Source organism: Lissotriton vulgaris, chromosome 5 (assembly GCF_964263255.1).
Source record: "Lissotriton vulgaris chromosome 5, aLisVul1.2, whole genome shotgun sequence".
Classification (NCBI taxonomy): Eukaryota; Metazoa; Chordata; class Amphibia; order Caudata; family Salamandridae; genus Lissotriton; species Lissotriton vulgaris.
The window spans coordinates 1120808172-1120822878 of record NC_141693.1 but is presented as its reverse complement, the minus strand read 5'-3'; positions in this window follow the sequence as shown (position 1 = coordinate 1120822878).

The following is a 14707-nucleotide window of genomic DNA, read 5'->3' as shown; positions in this document are numbered from 1 at the left end:
TACCCATAATTCCCTTGCATCCCATGCCAGAGCATTAGTGTTAGACCCTCATCAACATTAATATAAAAAAAATTAAATTACTGAAAACTAGAATTATGATGAGTGCTGCTTAATACCCAGGCATTAAAATTAATAACTGGGTATTAATACACGCTGCCTCCCATAACCCCTCAAACATACCTCAAAATAAGCCAGTGGCAATTGAAACTGACAATGCTGGTTGTAAGGCCTCCGACCTGAGGTTGGAGGCCTTATAACCAACATCATATTAGGCCCCATAATATTCATCAAAGTGTACCTGATTTCATCCACGGCAATGATGAGCTGGCTTGAAGGCAGCTAGGATGCATTATTGAATATCCTGGTCAGTCAAAAAGTCCCAACAAACCACTTCCAACTTATCATGTTGGTCTTTGTGTCAAGCTCCTCCATTCCGAATCATCAGGACTGTGTTGATGCCCTAAAGGGTCCCACCTCTGGACATCCCCAAGTCTGGCATTAGGAAAACACAGACTTTTGGGGTAATCAAGAGGGGGAAGGAAAGGGTAGGGACTGCGGGGAGGGAGATATGAGAAGGATAGAAGAACACAGTATAAGCACAGCTTCTACAGAATAAGGTATCAGAGAAGCAAACAATAAGTGATACCGCGTTAAATGTCTCCCACCCCGCACCTGAAAAGCAAAAAGGTTGAGCCTAGAACATAGAAGAGAGCAGAGGGCAGCGGCAAGTTCACCTCATGACACTAGGGTAGTAAGACAAAAACAAAGAAATCATGCATTGGAATATAACCATAGATCACAACATAGATAACCATAGATCACAACATACTGGAGCTTACGTTATCCTATGTCCCCCTTATTACACCTACCACTGTACCAATATGCCTAGCCTAAAGTGGCAACGTGATAGGTGGTCACAGTGCAAAACCATTAAAGGAAAGAAGAGAACAAAAACACATTTTTAATTGAAGTACAGACGTTTCAAGGAATTTGATATTCAATGTTAACTAATCACATAGAATCAAGAAACAATCCATGGTTCACAATTTAATATAATCATATATAGGTTCAACAATTTTATAAAGGACTAAAAAACAGTGCCCCGCGAAGGGAAGGGGTGGTGCAAGGAATTGTGTGGGTTTTGGAGAACATAAGTGAAATAATACTGGTCTATTTAGACCCAATTTTGACAAAAATTACAATGCGTGTTGGCTTGTAATTTCAGCCACATTCAACACATTAATGTCATTTAACATCCATTACAGAAGCCTTCCAAAATAACCATTTAAATCAATATAACAATATGGTTTGTTGGTAGGCAAGGTGGAAGATCGTCGACGTTTCGAACCCTCTAATTCTGGAAACGGTAAAAACCTTAGGCTGGGGTCTTCATCAGGACAGACACAATGGGGGCAGAAGACCGTCTCTGACTTGTCATCACGGATCTAGGACTTCATGGTAAGTTGTGGGCCCCAGGCTCCAAGCGAGAAAATTACACAGGTTTAGATATGTGGGTGTGACTCCCGGATATCATCAAAAGAAAAACCGCCAAGGACTGGCCGGTGTAGAGTAAAAACCAAAGCAAACAAAATAAGTCTCATCCAGAGCAGACTAATGGAGAAGGGTGGCCGCTTGAAGAGGTCGTAGCACATGTTAAAATAAATCGCATCCAATGTAGATAAATGGAAAAGAGTTGCCGCCAGTAGAGGTCGAGGTTCAGAAAAACGCCGGATCACGGCCGCATAGAAGTCGGTCACCGAACCTCTCTCCTATAGTAGAGTAAAAACAACAAAAGAAAGAGCTGATGATGCTTTGTTTATGGACTAAGAACAATAACCTATTGTCCTTAGCCTGGAAGAAGCGGCTTGAGTGCAATAAACTTCACAATGTCACCAGCATACTATGTTCAAATAAACCTCGAACATAGTATTGTGACGGACACCTCGGCTTTCAAAGAAATGGCCCGCCAGTGTTATCCAGCTTAAAGAATACCAACAAAAGGCTCCTCTGCTTGAGTAACAGGTCTCTGCCAACAGAGGAGTTCAAGGGCTGAAGGAAATAAAAGAAAGGCTCCTCTGCATGAGACCATCAGCAATCGGTCTCTTCCAACAGAGGAGTTCAGAGGCGGCGGGGAATAAACAGAGTCTCCTCTGCATGAGACCGTAAAAAACGGGTCTCATCCAACAGAAGAGCGTAGTGGAGGAAAACAGTGAAGCTCGCCTTCCTCTTTAGAGCCTGTGCACTCTTACCGCCCCCTCGACATGGTTTACTGGAGAAGTCTGCTATGGGCACAATCAAAGGAATTATTGGCGACGCGGAAATCCTTCTTTCGCCTCTTAACCTTGCAATCGGCTTTGCATGAGGCGTGACTCGCAAAGCCTGCTGGGAATCGTAGTTCCTGCACCGGATCGTCCAGAACTCAGCCATGCCAGCAAAAAAGGCAGTCAGTGAATAACCGGCAGCGGAATCGTGAAATTTTGAGCCTGTAGACAATCACTAATGTAAAACCACAAGGTATATATTGCATCCAAAATTCAATTGTCAGTCGTTTGTCTGCCTTCCACTGTCTCAATATGCAGACTGTAATAGTTTTAAATACCATCGCAAACCACCTGCATATTCAGGCCATAATTCCAGGTGACCCTGAGGCATCATGTGAGAGGGCAGACCCTCCATTTAATGGAATGGTTATTAATAGAGACCTCATTTTTACAAAGTCACACTGTCTTCCACTAGCTTCTAAGCACTGAACAACCTCATAATATTAGCATGATATGGCAATCTGAGAAGTGATATCTCCGGCATTTCGTAGTATTTGTAAGGGTGTCTACACCCAGTTTTTGGGGAGATCAATGCAACTGCTGGCTAATCTTCTAAGAACTACATTTTAGCGAGGATTCCCACAAAGTTTTGTTATGTACCCGTAATATATCAGACTTATTATCCACTTTCTATGTACTTTGTATCATGCATAGGCCATTCTCTTTTTTCTACTGATATTATTCTTTGGTATAAAGCAACATTCATACCTTCCCAGTACACCATATTCAAATTTACCATAGTGCGGTGTTACCCCAGATTCTAAATGGGGTAATTGGAGACCTCCACAATCCATGGATGCATGGAGCTTGGATAATTAAAATCTAGGTTTCCTGCCATGCCATAAGAAATGTTCTCACATATTTATTCTCTGAATTGGTTGCTGAGATTTGGAGTGGTAGTGTGGCAAAGATATAATTCAGTGATGGCATGACATTTATTTTTATTATTTGGACCTTTCCCTATAGTGGGAGAGGAGGCCAATGATGCATATATATTACCTACTGGCGGTCGCCAGTAGGTAGTTATAGTTAGACCCTAGTTTTCATAGGAAAAGCATTTTTTTGATTTGCTCATAACTTTGGCGTCGTTTGACAAATCTTTGCGAAACTCTCCCAAAAAAAGGACTATTCAAGTCAGCTCTTACCTTGAAAGTTTGGGGGTGATTCGTCAAGCGGGGGCTGAGAAGAAAGGGGGTCTCAAAAAGTGTTTTCTCCATAAGAAATTTTATTACAGGCTACAGCCCAAACTGCTGAACGGAATAACACCAAATTTGGCAAAAAGGTAGATCTTGGTTAAGAAAGCAACCTTTTTTAATAATTCTTTTTATTAACAGTCATTGACATTTACATACAGTACGAAGGATTAGGCAAATATGCTTACAGTGGAGATAAACAGCGATCATTAATGAAACAGTACTTTCTATTGGAAGTCATGGGGAAGAGGCAATATCAGGGTCAATATTACGGGGTGGGCTACAAATATTCCCCCTATAACAGTTCCATGGGTCCCAGATTTTGGACCATTTTCGGGGGCAGCCCCGGGCTAAATAGACTTTCTTCTCCCTGCACATGCACCAATCGAGGTCTTTTTTTGCCAGTCTGAAAGCGTGGGTGCGTGAGCGGTCCTTCAAAGCTGTGCTATGTTCCTTTCAGTTATTGTAAGTCCCAGAGTGACCCATAATGTTTGGTAATTGTTTAAATCAGTGGGCTCCCAGATATTGAGAAGGCATCTACGCACCTCCGGGTGGAGAGAAATTATGAGATTCTCGCTGATTTCCTCATTAACTTTTTGCTAGTAGGATTGTATATAGGTGCAGTCACAGATGATGTAAATAAAGGTGCCTAGCTGAGTGCATCCCCTCCTGCAGTCTCCCCGGCCACCCGCATGTGTAGCAGCTGAGGCCCGTCACATAGACTCTGTTTAGGATTTTAAGCTGTATCAGTTGCCCAGAGATTGCAACTAGTCTCGGGGAGGAAACCGCCTTCTGCCACTCCTCATCGTTAATTTCAATACCGTCACTCACCCATTTTTCTCGTAATGCGTGGAAGTGGTTCTCCATGTTATTTATCAATTTTTATACATTAGAGAGATGGTCTTCTCTGACAAATGACCGTCGAATACTCTGTCCTCTAAGGGAGAGGCTACAGGGGAGGAAGACCCAGCAGGAGGGTCGATCGAAGTTTGTGATACACCTGTGCGTAGCAAAAGTGTTCAGTGTCCGCAAGTTCATATTGGTGCTGAATCGTGGTAAACTATTTTATCTCGCTCTTGTCCCCGAGGTCTTGGACACGCAAAATCCCAATAAGTTCCCACTAGTCAAATCCTTTCAATTTCCAAAGGTCCCCCAGCCACTGGGAGTCCCACAGCGGGATAGCCAGTGTAAGTTTCTTTCCCCATCCCAGCGGCCTTTTGGCAGCGTGCCATACAGCAGTAGAATGCTTAGTAGGGCCCGTAAGGGGATATCGGCCTGGCTTTGAATATAGCACCCGATTGAAGGTCCCCATAGGGAGGAGCCATCTGTCCATAGTATAGCCTGGGTCGTCTATGGTCGTCTAGACGACCATAGGTATCATGGTTTATGGCTGCGAGGTGCGCCGGTCAATAATATTTTTTAATGTATGGTAGGCTGATTCCACCGTCATACCAGTTGAGGGTTAATTTCTGTAAAGCAATTCGCGGTTTGCAGTCCCACAGGAGATCTCACTGAAGCCCCTCAGTTTCTCTAAAATGTTTTTGGGGGACAGCGTTAAGTGAGTTCTGCAAAGCGTATAAAAACCGGGATAGTGACATCATTTTAAAAAGAGCTGCTTAGCCCAACAGATCCTTATGTCTTGTTTGAGTCCTTACAGTGGTGGGACGAGATTACGGGTGTAACGGAGTGTCCGGTCTAGGGAAATGAAGAATCCCAGGTATCTAAAACCCTCCATTGGGAATTAAACTGGGCAACCTCGCGGTGTTTTGGGCGGGTCTCCCCTGAGGACATAGAGAAGGGATATTTGCCAGTTTATGCTGAATCCGGAGTATCTATTGAATATATTTAAGATGTGAAAAAACAGCAATCAGAGACTTCTTGGGGGTGACAAGATATAGAAGAATGTCATCCGCCTAGAGGGATCCTCCCAGTCCGGGGTCCATCGCAATCTGCGGTTAACTGGATCCTTCCAAATCTAGGCCTCTAGCAGCTCGAGGGCTAGAGCAAACAATAGAGGAGAAAGGAGGCATCCCTGACGTGTCCCTCGACTTAGTTGAAAAATATAACGCTAGATGAGGCGTACCCTCTGTATAAAACCCGGTCCAAATCCCAGCTTAGTGAGTGTGGTGAAGAGATATGACCATTCTAGAGTATCAAAAGCCATAGTGGCATCTAATGAGACAACTATTGCCTGTTCTTGTATGGTAGACGCTCTACCCTAGTCACTGTGGACCCTGAGTAGATTCAATGCCGTATTTCTGTATGGCATTAAGCTGGATTGGTCCAAATGGACCAGGCCTCCAATAACGTTGACTAAACGATTGGCTAACAGTTTGGCCAGAATTTTGGGTTCTGCATGAAGGAGCGAAATAGGGCAATATGAAGCACACTCCGTCTTGGATTTACCCTCCTTGTGGATAGTGTTGATAGAAGCTATTCTTTGATCTAACGGCAATAGTCCCTGCTCTAGGCTGTCCTTTTAAGTATAGGGGCCAGTTTTTCAGGTCTTAATTTCTACAATTCAATGGGATACCGCTAGGACCCAACGCCTTAACTGGGTGTAACGTACGTATTGCAAATGCTATCTCATCTGAGGTCAGAGCACTGTCAATAAATTGACGGTCCTCTGCTGAAATTATGGGGAGAGAGATGTCTCTTAGAAATTCAGCAGCGTCATTTTCATTTCATGGTGCTACAGAAGTATAAACGGATGGAAGTTGTCAGCAAATTGGTTAACTATGTCTTGCGGGTCCATGATGGGGGACCTATCGGCGCCACGGAGCTCAGGAACCAGGCTGCTTTTTTGTCAAGCCATGCAATTAACTTCCCTGCCTTGTCATCCAGGTCATAGATTTTGCCCAACTTGTCTCTCTCAAGTGTTTTGGTCTTTCCAGTCACTAAATCTCTATAGCTGTCCTGTTTGAGGCGAAGCATGGGTAGCGCCTTTGGCGTGATGTCTTCCGTCAGGCCTTGTTCTAGCTGGTAGATCTCTACCTCGGCCTCGGTGATTGTCCTTTTTGTCCCTATAATCAGTGACAGGGCTTGCCCACGGATCACTCTCTTAAAGGCCTCCCACAATGTTTGAGGCGAGTCCTCCGTTCCTTCGTTCTCCCCGAAAAAGTCGTCCATGGCTTTAAGCGAGTCTTTGCGAATTTTGGAGTCACAGAGATACCACGGATTGATAGGTCGATCTTTCCCACCTATGTGCAAATAATCACTAAATATACCCAAAGTGGGGAGGGGTTGGAAATTCCCCTAGCTAAGAGTCTGATTTCATGAATGTGAGTTATTTGTGATCCAGGGACTATGATGTAGTCAAGTCTTGAGAGGCTAGCATATGCGCCGGAGTGGAACGTGTGTTGTATTTTGTCCGGGTTATAAGTCCCCCAGTTATCTACTAGCCCCATTGCTTTGAGAAAGTCAGGCAACCAGCGGGTTGACTGTCCAAGCACACGGGGGGTGGCAATCTAGTGTGGCTGAAAGAACAGAATTAAAGTCCCCCCCAGCACTAACAGATCCTCCGATAGAGCCAGAAGATGGCGCTTAGATCTTTGAATGTGGTGGCCTGTAGACCCGGTGGAACATAAACTGACATAAGTGTAATGGTTTGGCCCTCCCAAGTGCCTGCGACCCCAATGTAATGGCCCGATCATAAATCCAGGTGGACGTTATTGTGAGAAGAAATGATTTCTTGAACATTATACCCACTTCACGTGAACTAGATGTAAATCCAGCGTGTTTCTTGGAGCATGACTACATCGGGCATATGTCTTTTAATGTGCTGGAGCACTACACTACGTTTTATCTTGTCCCCAAGTCCATTAACATTCCAACTTAATATCTTAACATTTTTGTCCCACTGCACACACATTAAAGCTTGGGTAGATTTCTATGTCTTTTACAGCCCATTCAGCCTGCACTGTCAATGAAAAAAATGCGACCTTAATCAAACAATAACCCACCACCCCAAACAAACCCCCAACCCAACAACCCCCACCCTGCTTCCTTGCACACTGGGTGCCCAACTGCCCATTTAAACCTGCAGAGTGCCTGTCGCCCCAACTGGTGAACTAAAGTAAGAAAAATATGGGGTATAACATCCGTCCCCCCCCCCCCCCCCCCCCCTTACGTTACGTTTATGTAGAACCCAAACGAGTAACTGCCTGCTGGCATTGTGGTCAATCAGCCGGGAAGGGCTCCAGGTAAAGAGAGGTCCCCTTTGGACCTATGTAGGTGTAGAGCCTCGATGGGGATTCAGCCATGCCCCAGGTGTGATCACCAAAAGTCGAAGTCGGTGTCAGTCACCTTGCTGAACAGCTGAGCGGTCTCCACGGTTAGGCTGTCCAGAATCACGATCTACTTGGCTGTCCAACCATTCTGAGGCTGCGTCCGGCTAATCGATAAACCAATTTTGTCCCCCTGCCTCCACTCTGAGTTTAGCGGGGAAAAGCGTGGCATATTTGAATCCTCGATCTCTAAGTTGTTTCTTTACTGTTAGGAATGATCTTCTCTGCCTCTGTACCATCTGCGTAAAATCTGGAAAGAAAGTTATATCAACATTCTCATAGCGGAGGGGCGCGGTCATTCTCGTGTTTTTGTAGGATGACATCTCTGTCTCTAAAGTGCAACACCCTGGCTAGCAGGAGACGCAGTGGGGCCCCGGTTCGCGGACGACCTCCTGCCACCCTGTGCCCCCTTTCAACAATGAAGAATTTGCTGAGTCCTTTTGGCTGTAGGTGTTTTAGGATAAGTTCTTCTATGAAGAGGTCTGGCGTCTGTCCCTCCGCCTTCTCAGGGATCCCTAGTATGTGTAGATTGTTCCTTCCGAGAACCCTTTGTAGTCGTCCAGCTTGTGTTCTGTAAATTTGCGGAATACTTGTAGATCATGCACATTTTCTTGAAGGTGAGTAACGTCATCCACAAGACTCGCCCCTGTGATTTCGACTTGTTTGATCTTCTCAGTGGCTTTGGTGAGGTCTGCTGGGATGAGATTTACTTCAATTGACAGTCTGTCCATTTTGTGCTCCATAACATCTTTTAGTGTCAGTTCCTGGCTCTCTCCTCTGGATTCACTCAACGTCCGGTTCCCGGGACGCGAGTCTTGAGGCAAGTCCCTAGGGACTGTGTAACGGTCCAGTTTATTGGACTGGACCATTTTGTGGCCCGAGTGCCAGGTATTTTTGGCTTTTCAGAGGTTGCCATTTGGCAGGTGAGAGCTGTGACAAGCAGGGCCCTCCCCCTCTTCTATCTCCAAAGCGCTGCATGGGCAATATAGACCCTTTTTAGTCATGTGAGTTGGCCCGCGTCCTAACTGTGTTCGCCGTTCCTGCCAGCCACTGCATCGAGCGCAGACACACAACACTTGGAGTCTCTCTACCTTCTCCCAGCTTACATAGAGGCACTGGTGTGAATGAAAAGTGCTTTTCTGGCTTGGTGCTCAGCTCGTATTTTGCAATAAATTGTTGCCTCAGTTTATCCCACAGTGTTCAGTTTTATATTTAAATCCGTTACCTTCTTTTCTAAAAGGGTCAACTGGTAGGTGCAATTTTCTTTCTCAGGGCCAAGTCCCTCACTAGGTTTCATCTTACACATGCTTTTCCTGTCATCCATAATATATGGGGAAAATTACATCCTTCAGAAAGCAATGTAGAAAAGCCTGTAACAATTTTGGCCACTTTTACTTGTAGTGCAACATGTTCAGCATCTGTGATAGCTTTGGTTTTTTTTGCAATCCAGGAGTCTATTATCAGAAATGATAAAAAAGATAAAGTTGGGGGAGACGTGGCAGTTATTTTCAGGAAATCCCTTCAACTCAAGGCTCTTCCCAACAACTCCTTTGGACATTTGAATGCCTTTCTCTGAGCTCCTCGTACAAAATTGCTCCCTGTTCAGATTTCATGCCATCAATCACCCGCTTGGTAACTGTTCCGCCTTCACGGGAGAATTCATCGACTTTTACAATGGCCAATATTCTCAAAATGACAGATTTTTCTTGGAGACTTTAATCTGCATTGGGGCTCTCCAGAAGACTCATCTGCCAACAATCTGCCCACTTTTCTCTTAGGAAATGATCTTATTTAACACAGCATGAAACTGACACACTCTAAGGGCTCCATTCTTGACCTTATCATATCCATAGCAAATATGCTAACTGCTGCTGACCCTATACCAGTAGACTGTTCTGTTCAATCAATCAATCAATCAATCAATCAATCAATCAATCAGTCATTTGTTAAGCGTGCTACATACCCGTGAGGGTCTCAAGGCATGGGGGTGGGGGGCCCTACTGATCGAACAGCCAGGTCTTTAGTGTCCTCCTGAAGGTCAGCAGGTCTTGGGTCTGTCGTAGGTTCCATGTCTTGGCGGCGAGGTGGGAGAAGGCTCTCCCGCCGGTGGTTGTTCTTCGGATGCCCAGGAGGGTGGTGAGTGAGAGGTTGGCGGAGCGTAGCTGGCAGTTGGGGGTGTAGAAGGAGAGCCGTCTGTTGAGGTAGGCTGGGCCGGTCTTGTGGAGTGCCTTGTGTGCGTGGATGAGGAGCTTGAAGGATATTCTCTTGTTGATGGGGAGCCAGTGCAGGTTTCTCAGGTGGGGGGTTGTTAGACCTGTCTGCTTCTGGGAAGACTCTAACCACCATGATTTATTTTTGTCCCCCTTAGCCTCCCAGAATTTCTATTTTTTATTTTTACATGTGTCCATCAGGAGTTTTTTTTATGCTGTCAGGGGGCTAGGTGTTCCTTGGCGATGACGCCATTTTTCCCTCATCACTTGTGAGGCCTAGTCACCCCCTTGAAACCTTAGGGATCTCCAGAGACCTAAAATGGTGTCCACCAACTGTCATAACGGACACCACTGGAGGACAGGTCCATAGGATAGCATTAGGGAACCTTCTGGAATCTACTAGAGACTTCTGCAGGTCTCAGGCCAGCCTATATAAGGCCAGTGACCAGCAGCCATTTTGCGCTGACCCTAGAGTAGAGGAGTGAGGCAGTGGTGAGAGGAGGTGGACACACTGAGAGCAGCTAGTTTGTCACTGAGGCTGACAGTTACTTCAGAGGATTGTTCCCCCTTCAGCCTTTGACCGATCCCTCTCTCAAAACATCAACTATTGGTAAAGAAATCGAGCTACTTGAGGAAGCAGCAACTCACATCTTGGAATCCCATTAAATCCACTCAGGATACCCCTAACTGAAGATATTCCTGGCTACCCCTAATCAGCGCTGAGCTTACCAGGGGACGTGGAGTAGCTGAAGTGAGTGCAGGGGTCTGTGGCATCCTGGCGACCTGTGGAGCGAGGGCGCCGTGTGTGGACATCCTTCCTGTGAAGCCCAAGTGAGAGACGACTGGAGGGAAGCAGCGACGCTGCTCTGATCGGCATCGGGACCCCGGGGGCACCGGCCGCGTCAGGAACAAAGAGATCAGCGCTTCCGCGCATGACCGGCAACCAGACGCTTTTCGTGAGGCAGGAGGGGCCTATGATCGGGCAGGCCCGGGAGAGCAGCGTCACCAGGAGACCAGCGTCCTCCCTTTGAAGTGAGTGCAGAGGCGGGAGAAGAGCGAGCGCTTCCGCGCATGCCCAACGGTGTAGCGCGACTGAGGAGAAGCTGAGCGCGACGGAGCACCGGTAGCTGTTCCCCCAGCCTGAGGAGGCAGAAGCGCCGCAGCGGACGCTGTAGTAAGGAGCCTTGGGGCCAGGAAAGCTTCCAGCGACCTTCCCTAGCAGCCGTCTGCTGCCAGGCTTCAGCGCGAGTGGAGGAAACACCCGCGACACGCCCACAACCCTTCAAGTAAGCCGGGTAGTGTGGGGAAGGGAGGCGGCAGCGCTGGGAGAAGGAAGCAGGACAGTGGGGCTACGACCCACACAAGTGACTGAACAGTCCAGAGGAGCCTGACTTCAGGAAAGCGGGCTACGGAACTGCCTAAATCAGGCTTAAGTAACTGATAATTGGCTCAGAAAAGGGAGGTGGAAGTTGTGCAGAGAACCACAGGGTTCTTGAGTAAAAACCCTTAAGTTATTGATAAATTAAAGAAGTAGATCCTCTACCAGATAGGTGTACCTGCACATTAGGGTGGGGTGTACCTTGCTAATATCATTGTGTCTTTCCTTTTAGCCACATTACTGGTGTTTAAATGCTGTGAGGTTCTACAACCAGGTCATTCTGTTGGGCTGAGCAGTGCTTAAGAGCTGTGGGGTAATGTACCTGCAAATGTGTCTTTAAAAACATATTACTCTGCCAGACTGTATTTTGCCTTCCTGTAAAATTATTAGTGAAGTGTCTTGTGTCCTAAATAACTACAGAACCTAAATGTACCTTTGATTCTCAAATTCTGAGCAGGAAAAATATTGAAGTGTAATTTGAATCTCATGTAGTTGTGTAATTTGATTGTCTTTTATCCCTGACTAAAAAGCCTAACAAGAAGAGCATATTATTTTTATAAAAGGTATCGGTATTTTTCCAAAAAGAGGTGTTGTGTCTTTATTTTGGTGGTTCATCACTGTGTTACTGTGGGTAAGATTTGTAAGTACTTAGCCAACGCTTGGAGTTAGCTGTAGACCACTACTGTGCCAAGCTACCATATGTAGGCTTGGGTAATCTAGGTCCAACATAATTGGTGTTTCAGCGGTGGGATAGCGGATCTGTACTTACACTTACTTATTAGTAACGCAGTGACAACCACGAGACCCCACCTGGAGTTTTCTCCCTGCGGCCCTCCTAATTTACATTTTTGGTTTTTCTAAATTGACTTCTGGCGGTGGGTGGAGGTTGACCTCAGGTCACTCTGTGGATTTCTCCTGTGTAGCATTTTATACTTCAAACAAGAATGGAGATAAATGTGGAAGAGCTAGACAATTATACTGTGCCTCAATTGAAGGAATGGTGTCAGCAGCAGGGGGTGTTTTTCAAGAAAGGCGCCAGGAAAGTTGAGCTGCTGACCAGTATTCGGGCATGGGTAGAGGCTCATTCCGGGGAGGAGGTAGATCCTGAAGAGAGTGACAAGGACACTGTCCTGGAGACCACAACACTGTACCAAGCGGGAGGGGAGAACCTTGTAACAGGTCCTAGAACACCTTCTAGAGTGGGCAGTAGTGTGTCAGAGAGGGGCCTGACCGACGCCGAGTTAGAAGACAGGAGGGAGGAGAGGAGGATGAGAATAGAACTAGCCAGGATGGACATGGTGAGGGAGGAAAAGAGGTTGGAGCATGAGCGGACCATCAAGGAGATGGATTTGCAAGCCCTAAACTTACGTACCCCCAAACCAGAGAATGGTGGCAGCGATAACCAAACCAACACCCGAGAACCTAGACCGTACCTACCAAAAGACATTATGGCTTGTTATGTACCCAGCGACGACATTGCTAAATGGTTAGCCGCCTACGAGGTCTCGCTGAGGGCCCATGGGATTCTGGAAGTCCACTGGGGAGGTGGGTTATACAAATACATGCCCCCCACTGGCAGGGATACTTTGTTGGCCCTTGACCAGAGTGAACAGACCTACTATCCGGCTATGAAATTAGCGCTGCTCAAGAAGTTTGGGTTGACCCCCGAGAAATATAGACAAAAGTTCCGGGGCAGCTACAAGCTGGGCACACAAAACTGGGTAGATTTCTTGGACTACTCCAGGAAGGCCCTGGAGGGTTGGGTAAGAGGCAGCGAAGTAGGGGACTATGAGGGACTATATGACCTCATACTCAAGGAACACCTACTCGAGAAGTGTCTTCCCGAGCTAAGACAGCATCTGGTGGACAGCAAGCTGACCAGCCCCAGGAAGCTTGCTGAGGAGGCGGACATCTGGGTTAGTACCCGGGTGTCGACTAAGGGGACTGGAGGGAATTCCCAGAAGCAAGGACAGGGCGCCCCCCAGAAGAAAGAGGGAGGGGAAACTAAGAGGGAGTTCTCAAAAGGGCCACAAAATACTTCGCAAGGAAGGGGCAGAGGATTCATCCCCAAGAGTAACCCCCCTCGCAACCCTACCCCTGGCCAAAGCCAGCAGCCAAGGGTTGTTCATTGTTTTGAGTGTGGTGGTGTGGGACACTATAAAGGAGATGTGAGATGCCCAAAAAGACCACCCCCTCCCACTGGAGGAAAAGTCCCGGGAATCACTAGTGTAGTGCTCGGGGAGGAGATGCCTTTGGTTAATGGAGGGGAGCGGGCGGGTGTCACCTTAGTGTCCCTGGGAGATAAGGAGATGGTTCCCAAGACCCAGCTGCCCTCCAATACTATTAAGTATGAGCAGTGGGTCACCATCAATGGCCGTAGAGGGGAGGCTCTGAGAGACACAGGAGCCAGCATGACTATGGTAAGGAGTCAGCTGGTGTCTCCAGAGCAGGTCATCCCAGACGTACTCCATCCCGCCGTAATGGCTGACGGCAGATTGGGCCACTACCCTGTGGCTGAGGTTCCCTTTGAGTGGGGAGGGGTTGCAGGTCCACTTCGAGTTGCCGTAAGCCCTGCCGTGCCTGTTGACTGCCTGTTAGGGAATGATATGGAGCACAATGCTTGGAGGAGGGTGGAGTACCAGACTCACTCTGCAATGCTGGGACCCCCTGACTGGACTTGTGTCAGCACAAGGTCAGCAACGGCCCGAAGGGGAAGTTTGCTTACGCTGGAGCCTGGAACAATGGCCCAGCCGGCTGCCAGAGAGGGGAAGGACAAGAGGCCGGAGGACCCTGCCTCGACATCTCCACCTCGTGAGACAGCTGGACCACCTGCGGAGGTGGATCTGGAGTCCACAGGGGAGAATGTTGCTTCCTTGGAGAACCTACCCATCCCTACTGAATGGCATGTGGAGGGAGGTCCTTCCAGGGAGGAATTCTGTGAAGCTCAGAAAGAGTGTCCTACTCTCGAGGGGCTGCGGCAACAGGCCAACGCCCAGGCAGCAGGAAACATTGAAGGGAGCTACCGGATTTACTGGGAGGATGGACTCCTCTACAGTGAGCCCAAGGCACCTGGCCATGGTTCAGCCAGAGCCTTGGTGGTCCCTCAATGCTTTAGAGCCTTTCTACTGGAACTGGCTCATGAGATACCATTGGCAGGGCATCTAGGACAGGACAAGACCTTTGCCCGGCTTGTCCCCCACTTCTATTGGCCTCGAATGAAAGTGGCGTCTGACACATACTGTCGGACGTGTGTGTCCTGCCAAGCTAGTGGGAAAACAGGAGTGAAGCTTAAAGCTCCCCTGGAACCACTACCTGTCGT